At 40.2% G+C, this 16,556-nt stretch overlaps 1 long non-coding RNA gene across 1 annotated transcript in view; it reads right to left on the bottom strand.

Moving 5' to 3' along the window:
• Positions 1 to 12,932: 12,932 nt before the first annotated feature.
• The window catches only part of LOC111260997 (uncharacterized), a 4,285-nt gene continuing 661 nt past the window's right edge, over positions 12,933 to 16,556 (bottom strand). Inside the window, exon 2 of the long non-coding RNA XR_002680701.2 lies at positions 12,933 to 14,096. This is a non-coding gene — a long non-coding RNA (uncharacterized LOC111260997). The remainder of the gene's footprint in view (positions 14,097 to 16,556) is intronic.

The raw sequence follows: 16,556 nt of genomic DNA, 5'->3' as shown, positions 1-16,556 counted from the left end.
TCTTCATCGGAATTAGTGTATTCGTATACAGACTGATGAAGTCGTGCTTGATGTTTCGAGGCAGTATGATCGAGAGCAAGTTGTTGTACCTCTGTGAACATTCATTAAACAACTGTCGAGTCTTACCATGGGCTAGGGCCCATATAAACGAATCAATTGTCTTATAGCTAATAACCAATTCTTCTTAAAATGGGTTATTTATTTTCACAGATTATTATGACATGTAATTATATATGATTCCTGTGCCAGATCTATAAATAGCAAAATTTTACATATAGAAGAATAAATGAAATAGGAGAAAACTTCAGAAAAAGATTCTTTTGTAATTTCCCTTACTGCGATGGCAAAGAAGGTAATTCGTTAACACATAAGAATGCCGCATATTATACGCTGGTCCAGATTATATTCAGTTAGGTTCAATTTGGCTATTTTTAATTAGTAACAAATAGATCACGTTTTTAACTGGATCTTAGAATTCCGCGGTTTTTTTTTTTTGTTTTAAATATGCTACAAACCGCTTACAAGAAAATATATCGCTTTTGTGCAGTGACCCACTGCGATAATATTTTTCATAATATACACACAGTGCGGTGGAAGGCTTGGCCGAATTCTAAGATCACCTGGGCAAATTTGTATGCCTATACAATGAGATGCGTATTAGGAGTGAAGTACAATTGATAAGGTTTAAGTCTGTAAGCCCGAATGTGGGCCACTGAATGAATTATGGATAAAACGAACGATCTTACTTCTCTTAAACGAACTTCATAAGTCATACGTGACGAGATCATGAGAAGCCACAGTGGACTAGACTTAATTGAGCAACATTTTGTTGAGGCATGTTATCTTCGACAACAGCAACAATCAACACCACTATTCCAAACTGCTATTTGATTAAAACTAAGATCGCACCGAGATCTCTACAAAAATCAACTGGCGGTAAAATCATTAACGTGCTCCTAGGCTAATTGCTGTTGTCTTGTAAACCGCCAGGGCACTATAACACGCACCGCATAAAGCGACTCTAAGCCTATGGGAAACGTGCCTTTTTCCGTTTACTGCAGCGTAGCACCTTTTGTTGGAAACTAAAATGCCAGCTGTGTTCAACTTGATGCGTAGGAGATGTTTGGCGGAGACGCATAGCCGCCTGGTGAAATGGCACGCTTGACAAGTGGCTGAAAATGTGCATGGTCACACTATGCCGGGCTACCCATTAATTAATTACTTGACCCCCACAGCATTCTAATGGGGCCTACTGCCACACTAATGCTGAGTGTGTGATAGTTGATTGATTTTACTTGGATGAGCTAATGGCAATATGCAAGGTGACCGACAGTAAGCTGACCATCTGCTCGGCTTAAATTCTGGCTATCGGCGGGGCTGCGAATGTAATTTAAAGCTTATGCTAGAAAAGTTTCAAAAATTAATCCACGTTATTCTGTATATGCTCTTCGGAATTCAGCGGAATACCCGCCCGACGGACATTGCTCGTGAAGCCGTGGGGGTTCTGCACGCACGGTCCATGACCGAGTGATCACATTGGTCCAGTGGGACATCCTAGAATTCTTTCCACATTACACTTCATCGTTCTGGCAGGCTCCCACCTTTTCTCACTATATACATTGTTTTTCTGCACTTCTTTTTACTCTTCCACCATTAGCTATTCACATGCCGTTTCTTCTATTTCATTCAACCTTCTCGAAAGGCCCCCTCAGTTAATCCAGCCCTTTTTTGTCCTTAGCTCTTTCCCTCTTAACTGTCTGCGGCCGTCTCTAACCAAACTTTTCCGTTCAAAATTTTATAATTAGTGCAAATTTGACTTCGTTGAAATGTTCCTTTATCAGCAACGCTCGATTGCTTAATTAAATGCTTTGATATGACGTTGACGTAGTAACGGTAACAAAGTACTAGGACAAAGTACTGACCATCGGACCGAAGGACAGGGAGTCAACATGCAATGATCGCTGTGCGAGTCTTCGTAAAGGGAGCTACTTCAAAACCTGTGACGTATGCCTTTTATAAAAAAAAAAAAATAATACAATGTTGCGAAGTAAAACTTGATACCAGTTTACATACAAACATCTTAATTCGGATTCCATCACCGTCATATGTTTCTATTCAACTGCTATCAATACTCTGCTCAGTAAGTAAAAACGTATACAAAAGATGCCTTACGGATGTGTGATTATGACAGAGCGATCATATTGTGTCGATCTTGAAAAAGTTAACTGGTCACAAATAGCTTTTTGAGGTTTTAATAACAAAGAAGCCCTTTATATGCGTTCAGGTATCGACAATAACCTAGGAACTAATTGGTATCCAATGAATCTAGTTTGACCGATTGCTATTTGTCATGTATAAATTGAAGTGGTTGTTATGGCCAGATCTTCGGAAAACTTCGGAGGGCCATTTGATTATCTTTCTTGTCAAAGTGTTCTGCAATCAGCGGAATGTATGAAAGCTTTTTAAGGCTTACATATCGTCTTATCGATAGATATACAGTACAGAAATGTTTTTCTACATTAAAAAGGGGATAATATGCAGGACTCTGTTTTAATAATAAGGTGATAAAGCACGTTAGTGAACTAGAGACAATCACGGAAAACAATTCAACTACGTTGCATAAATAAAAACTGTAAGAGGCACACACTTGAACAAACTTGAAATCATTGAAACGTCTGAATTAGATTTCAAAAAATCCTGAATAATGTCTCCATTGTACTAGCAGGCGTCCAATCGAGAGGAACGCTAATTGATCTAGACAATAACGATCCTATTACGAACTATTTTGAAAGAGCAAATTATACTAAGAACTTCTCTATTCATCCTCGTGTTTCTCGCAGGACGCGATCCGCTTTCTTCACCCCTTTCGATTTATGCTGAGCTTTTCCAAGTTCGCAATTGAAGAAATATAATTTTTCAGTAACAAAAATTATGGAAGGTATTTATGTGGAAAATGAAAGTAATTACATACTTGTAAATTGGTTGAAAATAGTGTCGTACTTAAACATTTTGAGTGATCTATCGTTGCACCGGTTTTGTGTTCATAGTTATAGAAGAGTAACCTAAGCACTATACGGCATATCCATAGTCACCAAACTAATCATAGTGAACTCTGCAGAGCCAAAATTAAATCATGTCTGGTTCAATACATTTTCATTTTTTAAGACATTCGACAGAGCAAACCATCGCAGGCTAACGGATAAATTGATTTTTATTTATTTATGGATTGGGCCTTCAGTTCCATGGGTATGTAATTATCTTGAAAACTGGTTCTTGCTTGCCAACCTTGATGACAACTTTGGTAGAATATTGAAATTTAAAACTTAAAGAATAGATTGTCGTCATTTAAAAAAGTATATGGAACATAAAAAACGAGGCTCAATACATCGATGATGTGATTTACTCTTTAATCTCAATGTATATATCATCATTTGACGAACCTTAACTCAGTCTGATGGGACCTCGGCATCAAACATCGTTGCTATCGTTTATTTGAATATATTCGAAATTGTGCGCTAAGGAAAATGCAAGTGGCGCGTGGCACAAGAATCCATCCTTCCAAAATGATGCGAAATGCAATTTTCAGCCGTCCAGACTGAAAAAGTCTTGATTATTCTGGGCTCAAGATGAATTCTACTTCTAAATTCCTCCATCGCACCACAAAGCTGATTAGTAATGTAACAGAAATAGACAGCGGAACTTCGAAAAATAGAATATCATTTTCATATCATTTAAAATTGATCCTCGCTGGGACCAGCCATCTGCTTGTTGAAAGATTAATATTTTTATCTTATACAAAAAGCCATGTCCCAGCTAACGATAGCTGGTAAACGGTCACAAATGAAGAACATATGAAGTACGACTTATGTAATATCAAGAAAAGAATTTAATATTACAGTGAGGGTTTTACGCTATACTGCGGTCACCAAATGCTAGCTGGCACGCCTTCAACATCAAGCTGATACTTCAATAAAGTTAAATGAGTCAAATTATTATTATTATTAGAATGTCAGGTTCACACTTAACTGTTGGGGAACTTCAATTTTAACTTTGTCTGTTAGTGAAACCGAATTTTTTCATCGTTCTCCACTTACTCGCTCCATACAAATCATACCCAAACACTGAAATAAATAAGAAATGTTGTTTATTCTTTAAGAAAAGTCGTTTAGTAATGGGACAGTTATGCCCGAACTTGTATCGAACAGAACGTGCAACGTATGTAGGAATTTCGGCACATTATATATTTTATATTAGCATTATAAGCTGAACATATATATATTTAGCTTATTTACAGCCCGGAATAAAAAAAAAAATAGATTAATTAGAAATCATTACAATATAATACAATATTGATTCAAATTTCAATACTCATTTTCCAATCCCCTAATGATGAGCCAATGACTGCGCTGTACACATATATATCGGCTGACGGTCACGTGTAGCTACCCACTCGTTCAATACACTGCCCCCACCGGGATGTCGCTAGCAAGCAAGAGACGGAGCTACGCTTGACGGGATTTGTAACTGGACCGGCTGGGCCACCTGGTTGATGGGAATTGGAGCCATTAGGTGTAAACTGCTCTGCCCTTACCGCTCTACGCTACCAGCGCAACGGTGGTAGTGGGTGCTGCTTGTTCTGTTGAGGGGTTGTGTTGGCTCTGCTCCAAGTCAGCCCTGAGTTATTGCCCTTTACGGTTCCCGGAGTGTTTCCGGGGTCTTAACAGGAATAGGGACGCACCTGACTGTCCACGCCAGTAGCTTGAAAAAAGGTCCAACGATCTAGGGAAGTCAGAATGAAAAGCGCGTTGGGTGTGTGAGTCAATGGCTCGTTACGCGCAGATGGCATAACGGCCTACGCTATCCAGCCGGCTCGCACCACTGCCTTTCCCAGTTCCCATAGAAATGCTCGTCACCGAGTAAGATTGGTCGCTCTCTGGGAAAGGTGCAGTAACGAAAATCCAACTATTGACTTTACAAAAAATGCGTTTATCCCGTTTGGACACACGCTGTAATGTTCTATCGGGACTTCTATGTTACATGTACGATTAGTTAGAGGTGGCTGCGGAATGGTTTGAAGGGTCTGGAGGTATTGACTAGATTTTGCTCTCATCATGGTCAGGTAGGGGGCTAGTAGTCCCATTGAGCAAGACTTCGTTCATCCACATTCTCTCAAGCATACATACAAACAAATGCGTTCATACCATCTTTTGAAATATGCTAACCATCACTGCTGCGGCTTACATATAGCAAGACTGCGGTATCTCACCTCGTTCTCAAGGACAGCGCATGAGTGCCTGCGGAGGATTTAATAAACGTCCCATGTGGACTTCGCCGCTAGCACAGCCATATCACACAAACGGGGATTATCAATTAAAATTGTACAACACCATGTAGTCATGGGAAATCCGGCAATAATCAGATCGGTAGTACTGATGTAGGATTGAAAATAGCCGTCGAACGAACAAATTAGCGTGATAGCGGGACCAGCTTCACTCACGGCTTCCATCGAAGGAAGTCCCGGTGGAAGTCTATGTTCATTCTGAGTCGATGACAGCAGCGCCGTTCTTCTAGATTGATGCTACTGTGATAGCTGCAGACTTAAAATTTACGTCACCTGTTTTTGGTACGGTAAACATCTTGGCAATCAGCTGTCGTCAATGAAGTCAAGTTTCACAGCTGGCGCTACAGCCTGCGCCGTCTAGTGGAAGTTGTCCCTTAGACGAGCCCACGCACATATCAAGTGAGCTTTTCCATGTGTGCCAATTTCTGGAACTCAAAGGGGAAACAAAGATGGGACGTGCAGTAGAGGGCGGTAAGAGTGGCGAGAGCAGAGATGCTAAACAAGCCAGGCCAGTGTAACTGGTGACATTTGTCAAAGATATGGAAAGCCGTTTTGCCCGAAACACCCCTGAGACTCGCTTCTTATAGTTATAAGTACGGCCGGAAAAATGGGAATCCAGAAGACAACTAAGAAAAAAGTTGGCAAAATTTGTCTGATTCTAGCCTCTTGTGCCGCAGATGATCGTGACATCACTCCACTTGACATAGTCCACCTGATCTGCTCTTTGTGCAACCACGCAGTAATATATAAGTAATAACTTGAATGTATCCTACTTTAATTACATATTCATATAAAAAATCTTTCTTATGCACGGAAAACTAGAATGAAGAAAGTTTATCAAAGATTGCCTTCAGAGAAAACATGAAACGGATTTCAATACCTCGCTTAACTATTACAAGTGCCTTTATAGTATCTAAAGCCAAGACATTTGAACTACAACTATAAAACACCTCAACTTTCGATTTTGTCGTGACCGGCTCTATTGACTAACAGAATATCGCGGATGTGCATCGAGCAAAATTATTCACTCGATAGCAATGACTATAGGGTGGACCCTTTGAAGGTAAAAAAAAAAGCATCCACCGCTTTTTTAAGTACGACCGGCCGTTTTTAAAGGCTATGGTCGATGATGACGACGAAAAAGAAAAAATAAAAACGATAATATCGATGAACGAAGAGAGGGGACCGCAGCGAGTACTACGAAGGGCAAGTTTGCTCCGTTTCGTGGATGCACGCGCGGTTTGGGGGCCCATCATTCCTGTTTCCTACAGCCCTTTCACCTTAGCAGCTAACTCGCTGCTGCATCGCAAGCTCCTTAGTTCCTCTTAGTCACCTCATACTATACAGATCTTTCTAACGGCCTTCTATCCGATCATCGTTGTTCTTACTCTTACCGCCTCCGTTGCGTATCGCAGCTGTCGACCGAATGGACTCTATAGATACCTACGCACTCTATAGATGCTCCGTCCCTGTAGCACCACGCCAAAAGCTCTATTACCTGCGTACCAGCCACTGCTTATAGAAGAGGCCTACTGCTGCTCCACTTGGAATTAGGGTATTTGCTTTTTCTCCCCGCTTCCCTCCTTGCCTGCCGCCCTCGAAGGGTGAAGCGTGCATAAGGGTTATGATAAAGAAGATAGCGTACGAGGAGCAGAAAAAGAGAGAAATCTAGTTCATCATTTAATCTTAACCATGCTCAAATGCCGCTACTCACGGCTGTTAGTGGGGAAACTAGTTGTCCTGTCCCATTGTATGGCCTACTTCGATGGCCAATTAAAGGAAGGGAAAAGGCTAATCCTATCGGCCACCGTGCTGCCTGCTCTGCACCCTCGATGAACCATCTCCATGAACGACGAAGCAATATTAATCCTATATGTGCAAACGGGCAGACTCGACTCCACCAAACGCTCGCGCCCATCGTATAGTTTGCTTCTCTGCTTACAAACCTCCTCGGCCATAGCCCCAAACACCTAATCGACCATATACCTTCCTATCTCGTCAGATGGGTTGGCCGCAGTAGAGGTAACCCACGGGTTCGTTCGATAGCTAGTACTCTCAGCAACGGTCAAGGGGACGTACGTATATCCAGCTCTTCTCTCACCCAATGTGTTTAACCCAATGACTCTGTAACGCTGTTCGCTCATCCCGATCATTTCGTTGACCCGTAACATCCACTGAAGGTCTCCAGCATCCAAAACAGGAAAGGTCACAACTTATCCTGGGGAACATACCTTGCTAATAAGCTGACTTTTCACTATCCATTTGTCCTGTAGAAAGGAAAAATATATTAATGGGAAGCGCATGTAAAGTGTACAGTGACAAAATGGAAAGATCTACTTTTTGTCACACCAAATTATTATTGCTTACGGCGTAAATCGTAACGGCTTGCTGCAAGACGACGTAAGGATCTTGAAGATGAAACGGGTCTCTTGAAATTGATTTATAAAAGTGATATAAATATTCTACTTCATCTAAACTTCATGTGCTTAACCTATATCTTTGCGGGGGCTATATGCGGGGGGTTATGCAGTAAAATTTGTCTAAGAGACATCAAATAGCTTCTCCCAATTGATGACAGATCAGAGCTAATAACCTGTCGAAATAGCGGTGTGAGCGTGTCTCAAATAGCTAATTGTTACCCAACGAAAACTTATACGAACAAGGTCCTTAGACATTCTTATTTTCTAGAAGTTATGTAATGCACTTTAAATATCTCTTTTTTTTTAATCTTTATTATATCATATTTTAAAAATCTCATTCCAGGTGTAACACTTTTCTATATCGAAAACAGTGGCTATACGTTACTCTTTAGTAATCGTCTAATGCTTTAGATTTCCGAAAATATTGTAATTGGATTAACGTGAGGGGTGTTAATTTCAAGAAATAATAAGTAGTTCATAGTATATTTTTATACAAAGTTACAAGTAGATTTGTATTTAGTAAATTAGTAGCATCAACGAACTTACTAAGTAGAATAAGGTATTTATGCTGTTGGTACAGTTTATTGACCATGAATGTAGTAAATGTTTATACAAGTTAGTAGATATATATATACATTATTGTATCGATATATTAAATAAAAGTATAACTGTTTGTTCTCCTACTCTTAGATGACAAACACTTTACCGTTGATTCTTTGTCAAGCCAAATTATGACACTGAAACTCGTTTACCAGTTCCATATTTGCAGTTTCGACGTATTTGCCCCGATCTCGGAAGGGTAATCACACCAAGAAAAAATCAAGCATTGCTCCTGCGAGAAAAATCGTGAACTGGGGTTTTGATCTACCTGGCTTAGTTACTTAAATCTGGAACGGGTCAAACTCATCCCATCGCAATGAAATATATTTGTGATTACACACTTGTATGTTTTAACACTGGACTTCGTACTTTGTATATAGCTACGCTAAGTAATTGCGGTCGAACTTTTCGAGAAGCGCTGTTTGTTTTACGCTGAGGCAAAGTTATGCCCTCTAATGAGACATCAAAGCTAATAGACAAGTTTGCCGTTCCTGCGAGTGGGGCATTGGGCTATGCATCGGGCGATAAACGAAGTGTTTTTGTAGTCTACGTAACAGTAGGAAATGCATTGGCAAATCGCTGACTGCAAGAGCTATCAACTGAAAGCAATAGATATTTGTACATTCTATGATATTATGCTTTGCACCGTCGTATCCCACTTGCGGCTGGGGCCATCCCATCGTGATTAGGATGTATGATGATTTGATCCGCGTCCTCCTTGTCTCTATGCGGAGTATATAGCTTCATCGCGAAAGCGTCATATGCTATTGGAGGGCGTGTACAGGAACATCAAGCCCTTGCTAAGAGCCTTTTCTGGCACATTACCATTGAACACTTGATACTCCCTCCTCTATATCAAAGGCTGTTTGCAAACAAGCCAGCACGGAAGGGCTGCCCGACCCGCGCATACCCATAGAATCCGTTGGGTGGCGGCAGATTAGCCTTAAGGAGCTGGATGCATTTCAGTGCCACCAGCTCGTAGAATATAAGCATGTTGGACCTTACCGGATGTCACACGGGATATACGCTAGCATACTGGTGACTTGTAGTAGGCAGCATAGTGAAATTTTTACCGGTACCAATCTCATACGATATAAATCAGTTGGGTACTTAATAACTAACTTTCCCCGGCTCGCTAGTAAATTCGATACGGTATAACACTTCCACGGATGTTTACCACTTTTCACGTTCCACTCCCGTATACGTAGTCTCAGCTAAGCAAAGTATCCCGCAGAGGCTGGCGGATGTGACAGAACTCTTCGCTTTCTTTCCTACTAGCAGAGGCTCAGGTGAATCCATCGATTGGCTCACAATTGACTGACGGACGGCCATGATTCTTTGCAAAGACTTGTAGGCAGCAACCAAAGATGCACTACCTGTCGTACTGAGGAGTTAGCTTTTACTGCAAGAGTACATATATACACTGAATGATGGCCTAAACATAGGATCGGCGGTCATAGGAACATAACTCCTGTTTCTCTGTGCCATGTCTCTGTATACATATGCTAGGAGTATTTGCAAACTAGGTGGCCTCGTATCTTGTAAGTAAACAAACCTAGTACGTGGTAAGTGATCCGAGCTGTTCATACTAACGTTCAGCACGATTCGACTGGGTTTGATCTGTTCCATGGTTTATCTATCAGATAGTCTTGTCTTGTTGTAGAGACACGTACAGTGCCATCGTATACGTTTTGTTTCAGACTATAGATCATTGTTATAGACAAACGCCATCATCGTTAGTCCGCCCTGGACGGTTTGTCTTCGTCGATGGTACCACCGTAATAGTGTCTGCAATGCAGCTTGCAAACCATAGATCCTTTGTAAAAGTAATGCTGTTTTTTTTCCCTATTTTGTTTAAGATGTTTGTTCGATACGACATAGATTTTTTCAGTCATTTGTTGTTACTTAAGAACTTTGAAGCCAACCCTGACTATTGGAGTAATGCGAGGAGTAGGAAGTGGACTTTACGTGCAAGTAAGCCAATTATGTGAACCAAACGGTATCTAACAAACATTTTATTTCACATGTGTTTTCCATATCGTAACGCATACATGGTAATTATGTAACATCTCCTTTCACGGACAGTTCTTCCCTACAGTCAGATAGGAAGTAGCCGTACTAGTAGTTTTGTGATTATGTTGAACCGCTTGAGCTGGTACTCGGAGGAGTATTTCGCAAGGAAACTTTTCCTGAACTGAAACCATATGAACCCTGATAAGCAATTATTTTTTCTGTCCTGCTTCCATTTTCAAGCGTTAAAAGTCACACGCAAATATTAAGCACGTACGTCACGTATTATTGTTAAATACATAGTCAGAAAAAATGTACTTTATAATAAAAAGCTTATTGTTCGCTTTCCTTTTATTCCTACAGTTCTCTGCTATATTGAATTGCCAAAAACCACAAATGGCCATATAGTCTGCCATACACTGCAAGCAATAAGAGGATGTTTGCTCACAAGACAATCGCAGAAGCGTAAGACATATACGGCCTACCGTCACTTTTGTTCACTGTCGCACAGAGAAAAAAATAGGCAACATTTTTTTTAGTCTACCTATGTTTTCTGATTTCTCTCTTAAAGCTGATTTGAGATTAAATGGAAATAATTAGAAGCTCCAGAGGCATTTGCGCTTATAGCAAGCGTTGAATCGTCATTTATTTGTTGTTGCTATCTCTCATATTAACTCGTTCGAAGGGATTTTGAAGATTTATTATTTTTTGTGAACGTTAGGCATGGATGACTATACCAAAAACACGTGTTTAAGCGTAGAAACAGTTCTCTTATCTATATCTCTACTCTATCTCGAGAGAAGACTGCTATTCATAAAGGCCAAAGGAAACGTGGCGACGTGTTCACATGCACGCATACTGCACATTCTACATGTAACGCTTCTGAGCTATTGGAAGATAAGCTCTAAACCACGGGCAGACTACATTTTCTAAATCCAGAAACATGTGATAGTCTAGGTTTGGGTTTGGGCGTAGACACACTTCGTTCGCTGCTGGTGGGGGCCACCTTCGTAAAATCATGCCTGGCGGCTTCAATACTAGACGTAAAACGTTGAAAGACAGGGAACTAGAAAACATCGACAAATATGTCGCATAGTTTTCTAGTGCATATACATGGAATCAGACTAGTATTTCCAAATTATGATTTACAACGCCTCGCCAATTATTTCCTAATAAACGCCTAGCCGTAGAATCAATTGAGTGTTAAGTTAGAATTCTAACATTTTCCTAGTGTCAGGTTTAGAGCCTTTTCGGGTATTCAGCTAAACCGGCCTCACCGAGGAAAGGTGCTATCTTCGCCACGTGCTCACTATAAATACTTACGCCTGAGTAGATATATAAACAATATATGAAACGGATCCACTCAGTTATGATCAAAACAGTTACATCGTTCCCGTCACGATAATTACGCTTATGATTTGATGCGAGTGGTTACGCATGATGACAAATCCCACCCAGCACTAATAGGTCGGTAAAAATATGTGACTTTGAAAGGTCCAAACCTCATAGTAAGACTTGATTTTTTTGTTTCACCTCCTCTACATACGCAAACGCCTTTCCTCGCTGTTTGCTTTCTCAAAACATGGCACGCATCTGATTATTGCACTGGCTTCTTGTGGAAGTCTCCGCGATGGGCCATACATATTTTTTTACATTTATCGGCATGAATATTATTATGAATCAATACTTTTTTTTTATTGGTTTGTAAGTGTATTGTATCTGAAAGGCCAAGCGCGATAGCAGGTAAACGAGCCTAACCTACGAGTGGAACTGATTAAGATCTTGTGCACCTTTTTTGCTCAAAAATTTATAGAAGTGACTCAACTGTGGGTGGCATTAAATTCAAAATACGGCATAAACGATAATTTTGCACCACAAGCATACAATGTACATTTGCACCGGACGATCCCTGTTTATTTTTCGACCAACTACCCGTCCGCCTTTGATCGTTACCCATTATTATTGCGACCCTTACGCAACGTAATTACGTAACATATACTGACTTCTTTCGTTTTCAACACCAGTGACTTTTTCCACCTTCCCAACGACGTACATGAGTGACTTGTCTCAAGACAATGACACTAACCTGTAAACTTTACCTAACAACGCCGTCTCTCCCGAACCCGCTTTCTTTCTATAAGTCCGCTGTAAAAGGATAAACCCGTTAGTGAATTCATGTCCCGTCAGCTCAAAGGTATTCGGCTTAGCCTTTCTGTGCTGCACAGAGCGGATATCGTTCAGACAGCACGTCATGCTCAACTGCAAGGACTATACACCCTTCGACAGAAGCAGATAGGATGAGCGCATCTTCTTGTCGAGTACTCGCGAATGTGGTCCACTGCTCACTCGGACCAGGTCTTCTCTCGTGTGTATCAACGACACCGCTGGATTTGCTCTCCTATTTTAGGCCAAACAATCCCGTTCATTTACTGAAGCCTGGAGAGGAAGTAAAAAGTAGTCGACTACTCTGCTAAAAACATAACCTAAAGCTTTTTGCTTAATTGTATATTCATTACTTGTATGCAAATATGTGCTTTAAGAATCAATGAAAATGCATTAGAGGACTTTTAGTCAACACGTGAGAAGCACATTTATTAGATACATAAAACATCATTAATTTCTACATTTGTTTAGCAAATTATATACAATCGGTAACTTGCTGAACTTAAGAGTCACTGAAGTAAGTTGCAATTGAATTTAGTATGCGCCTTAGGGCAAAATTACGTATATGTTGCCACACCTCGCTCTCGAAAGCACAATATTGGACGTTAAATTTTCTAGCTTTTGTTGTACTAAGCCGAAAAATATATCAACATTGTTTCATAGCTTATAGCTGACAGTCATTGCACTCTGAAATTATGGAATTATAAGCTCGCATGTTTATATGGATATAAAATGTGTTATATCTTTAGCCCGATCACACAAGCGCATCCCAAATGGGACTTTTGTGCGTGACTTTTTAGGAATAAAAATGCAAGTCGGTATTGTTACAGCCATTGGGATCTGCCTGGTTAACAAAAAATTTTCATGAAATAAGATAAGTCCTACCATATGGTAAAGTAGAATACGTTGTTAGCCATTATATAACATGAAAGCTAGAAAAAAATTCATTGCAACTCTGAGCTGAGTTGAACATGCATAGCGTGTCAATGCATCTCAAAAAAGCTCACTGCTGCTTACATTAAGGCTGATGACCATGAAATTGGTTATAACGCTTTGGTACATGCCTAGAGATGTGCTAATAGAGTCTACATGCTAGCGATGTCCTAGATTGTATGTACCGATCTTAATGGCAGGATAAAAAACTATCTCAGCTAGATTCCATACCGTCCGATTTCCCCGATGGCCACATTACTTGACATAGTTTCATCCCTCGCTGCCTTCCACATCCCTATCTATATGAAACGAATGAGTGGAAGAGAGGCCCATGAGAGAAGTCTGTCTGTGCCTGCAGATGGCCTCTAGGAAAGATAGACCCCAAGGGCCAGTACGCCAGTTCAACCCAATGGCCCAGGTGGTGGCCACCGGTCTGCCGAAGTTGCTTTTCTCCGGTGCTCGAATACCTCATTTAACTTTGTACCCCAGTTCAGCGTCAGCTGGCAAACTCCATATGCGGACCCTCTAGGATCTTCGTTCCAGTCGTACTACCGCCGTAAAGATGACCCCACAAAACGCAGCCGGTTCGAGGGAATCCCGCTGTCAGACGTGCGTTCCGGTAGAAGTTTCTATTAAGCATACAGTTTTCGGGTTAGAATATCATCATCACAGTGACCATTCGTTTGGGCTTTTCTCCTTCTGACGTTTTCTCCTTCTGTCTCGCGGCTGCTTTTTCATCTCCAGTCAAACTCGAAATGAAAATTTTGTTCTAAGTTCAGTATTCCCATTGCGAGCAATATTAGGCGCATAGCAGTTAGACAACAACTCTCGCAGCCTTCAAACTTAATGTATTTAGGTGTTAGCACATGTATGTTATCAGCGTAGGCGTTCATGCCTTTTTCGTTTTTCCTTAACGAAAAGGGAGGCCTGAACGCTATGTTAGTCCGACCGCTCGGATAAATACAAAGAGGTAGAAACAGTTGCTGAAGTTGTAGATATCTGTCAGCCATAAAATTTAGCTTGAACTCTGTGATGTTCCGATTAAGAATTCACAACAGCCGTGTACAGGTGTTCGTAGGCGAAAAAAAGAGTCTGTACTAACTGTTGTTTGTATCAAACGCTCAAAAAGATAGTAAGCCATGCTCACTTTATGAACCATGTTTTTTTGCTATCTTTTGCTTATACGTAAATCCAAGTTAGCATGCTTTCTAAAAAACCTTATCTCGCACACTCACGAGCACGCTAAATCACGTTCTGAAACTAAAAAAAATATCCTACTATCACACATATGGCTTCATTACCACTAATCGTGTCAGCCCCACATAAAAAGATGCAATACTTGAGATTCTAAATCGCGGAGGATTACTAAAAACCGGTTCGTACGACTTACATTGTTACTCACACTTGAAAGTTGCTAGCGTAACAGTGAAAGATGATTTCAATGATCTTTAAATAGCTTGGAGAAGTTGAATTGGAACTTGGAAAAATTAGATTGTTCTTTCAGTTATACTGATCTGGTTTAACCTAAGACGGAGCCGTATACAGGTCTACTGTTATACTGGAATAGTATTTTTGTGTTGGGCTATCACGATTCATCGCTGCTGGCACAGATCCAGCCACAGGACCCGTAATACTCGCGGTTTTATTTAGCACACTTTAGCGGCTTATAGATAAAGTGGAAGGTGTGTCTTTCGATTCACCTGGTTTACCAGGCTTGGTGTGACGCCGGCAATCCAGTCTTCGTTAAGAGCCTGAGCAAATAACTGATTCTCCGTTGGTCTGAGTCTAACTCAAGTTCAAGGTCCAGGTTAAAAATTAGCGTGCAATACAGGTCTGATATCTTTCCTTTATTGTACTTTTATAAATTATTTTGTTACGTTCAAAGGTGTCTACTTGTTTGCGTCTTGTAAGCCAAAATGAATTTTTTGTTGTTGTACTATCGCTTATATAATCGTAATATCTAGTATTATAATTAATCACTAACTGAATTTGCTCTTATTAAGTTTCGAAGCAAACGTACTTGATAACCTTTTATAGAACATGTTCGCAATGCATAGTACCAAATATCCTTGAAAATATTTACACAAAAACATACTTATATCGAATATATACCCAGAATATACAAATAATACATTTAACCGACGAGGAGGCTCGTTCTAAAATTTGCATTGAAATATTTATGGAATAAATTTTTGATTTTGGTAAAATTGTATAGTTCCAAGGACGGCTTTATCATATCGTATAGCTGGTGTTGTTCTAAACGCGCAAAACGGGAATCCTTCTAGCAGGTAAGTGTCTTTGTAGTGGGGGCTAGGTTAGCCTAGAACATGAGACCATCAGAGGCCCAAGAAGGGAGATATGTCTCCTATACGAGGGAAATGCTCTAGAATGCTCCTTTATTGTCTAGCAGCTCATTTTAAGAGCCTTATAAAGATATAAAGCCTGTCCTATCATCACATATTGGTCCTGTTTCATATATATATATAATTAGATAGATGTATAGATATATAATTAGATATAATAGATACAAATTTCAAAGTATGTCTTATTCGCTTAAGTAGCAGTCGCCCATATTAATGGTACTTCAAAGTTGACAATATGGTCATATATAGTTGATCAAAGGCCACACCCTATTTGCCTTAGAATTTCGATCGTGACATGGGATATTATTGAAAGGTATTTTGTAAAGAAGATTTCCTGTTTTTGAAGTGTGAGTGAAGTTTGAAGAGTCACATATAGGCTGCTCAAAGACGCAAAAGGTCAAGACTAATAACCAGTAATTAAAAATTAAAGCAGTGTTTGATAACGCAGGGTGTAAGCAGGACGATCGGCGCGCGTTTAACGGAGTGGAGACGATGTCTAAAGCTTAAGGACCTACTAATTGAAAAAATATGTACATGTCACACCTTTATTCTGGTTTCCACTGCCAACGTTAACAATGGTGTACTAATTAAAAAAAAAAAAATGCATTTTTGAGGAGGCTTAGGATAGCCAATAGAAGAATGTATGTTTATAGCACTACATGTTTCAAGAAGAGCAGTGTACGCGTCTTTGGGCAAGAATGATCTGCTTTTTGTCACAAGACCTAT

This window comes from Varroa jacobsoni, unplaced genomic scaffold, assembly GCF_002532875.2.
Source record: "Varroa jacobsoni isolate VJ856 unplaced genomic scaffold, vjacob_1.0 scaffold_504, whole genome shotgun sequence".
Taxonomy (NCBI): domain Eukaryota; kingdom Metazoa; phylum Arthropoda; class Arachnida; order Mesostigmata; family Varroidae; genus Varroa; species Varroa jacobsoni.
This window is presented reverse-complemented; position numbering and strand designations above follow the sequence as displayed.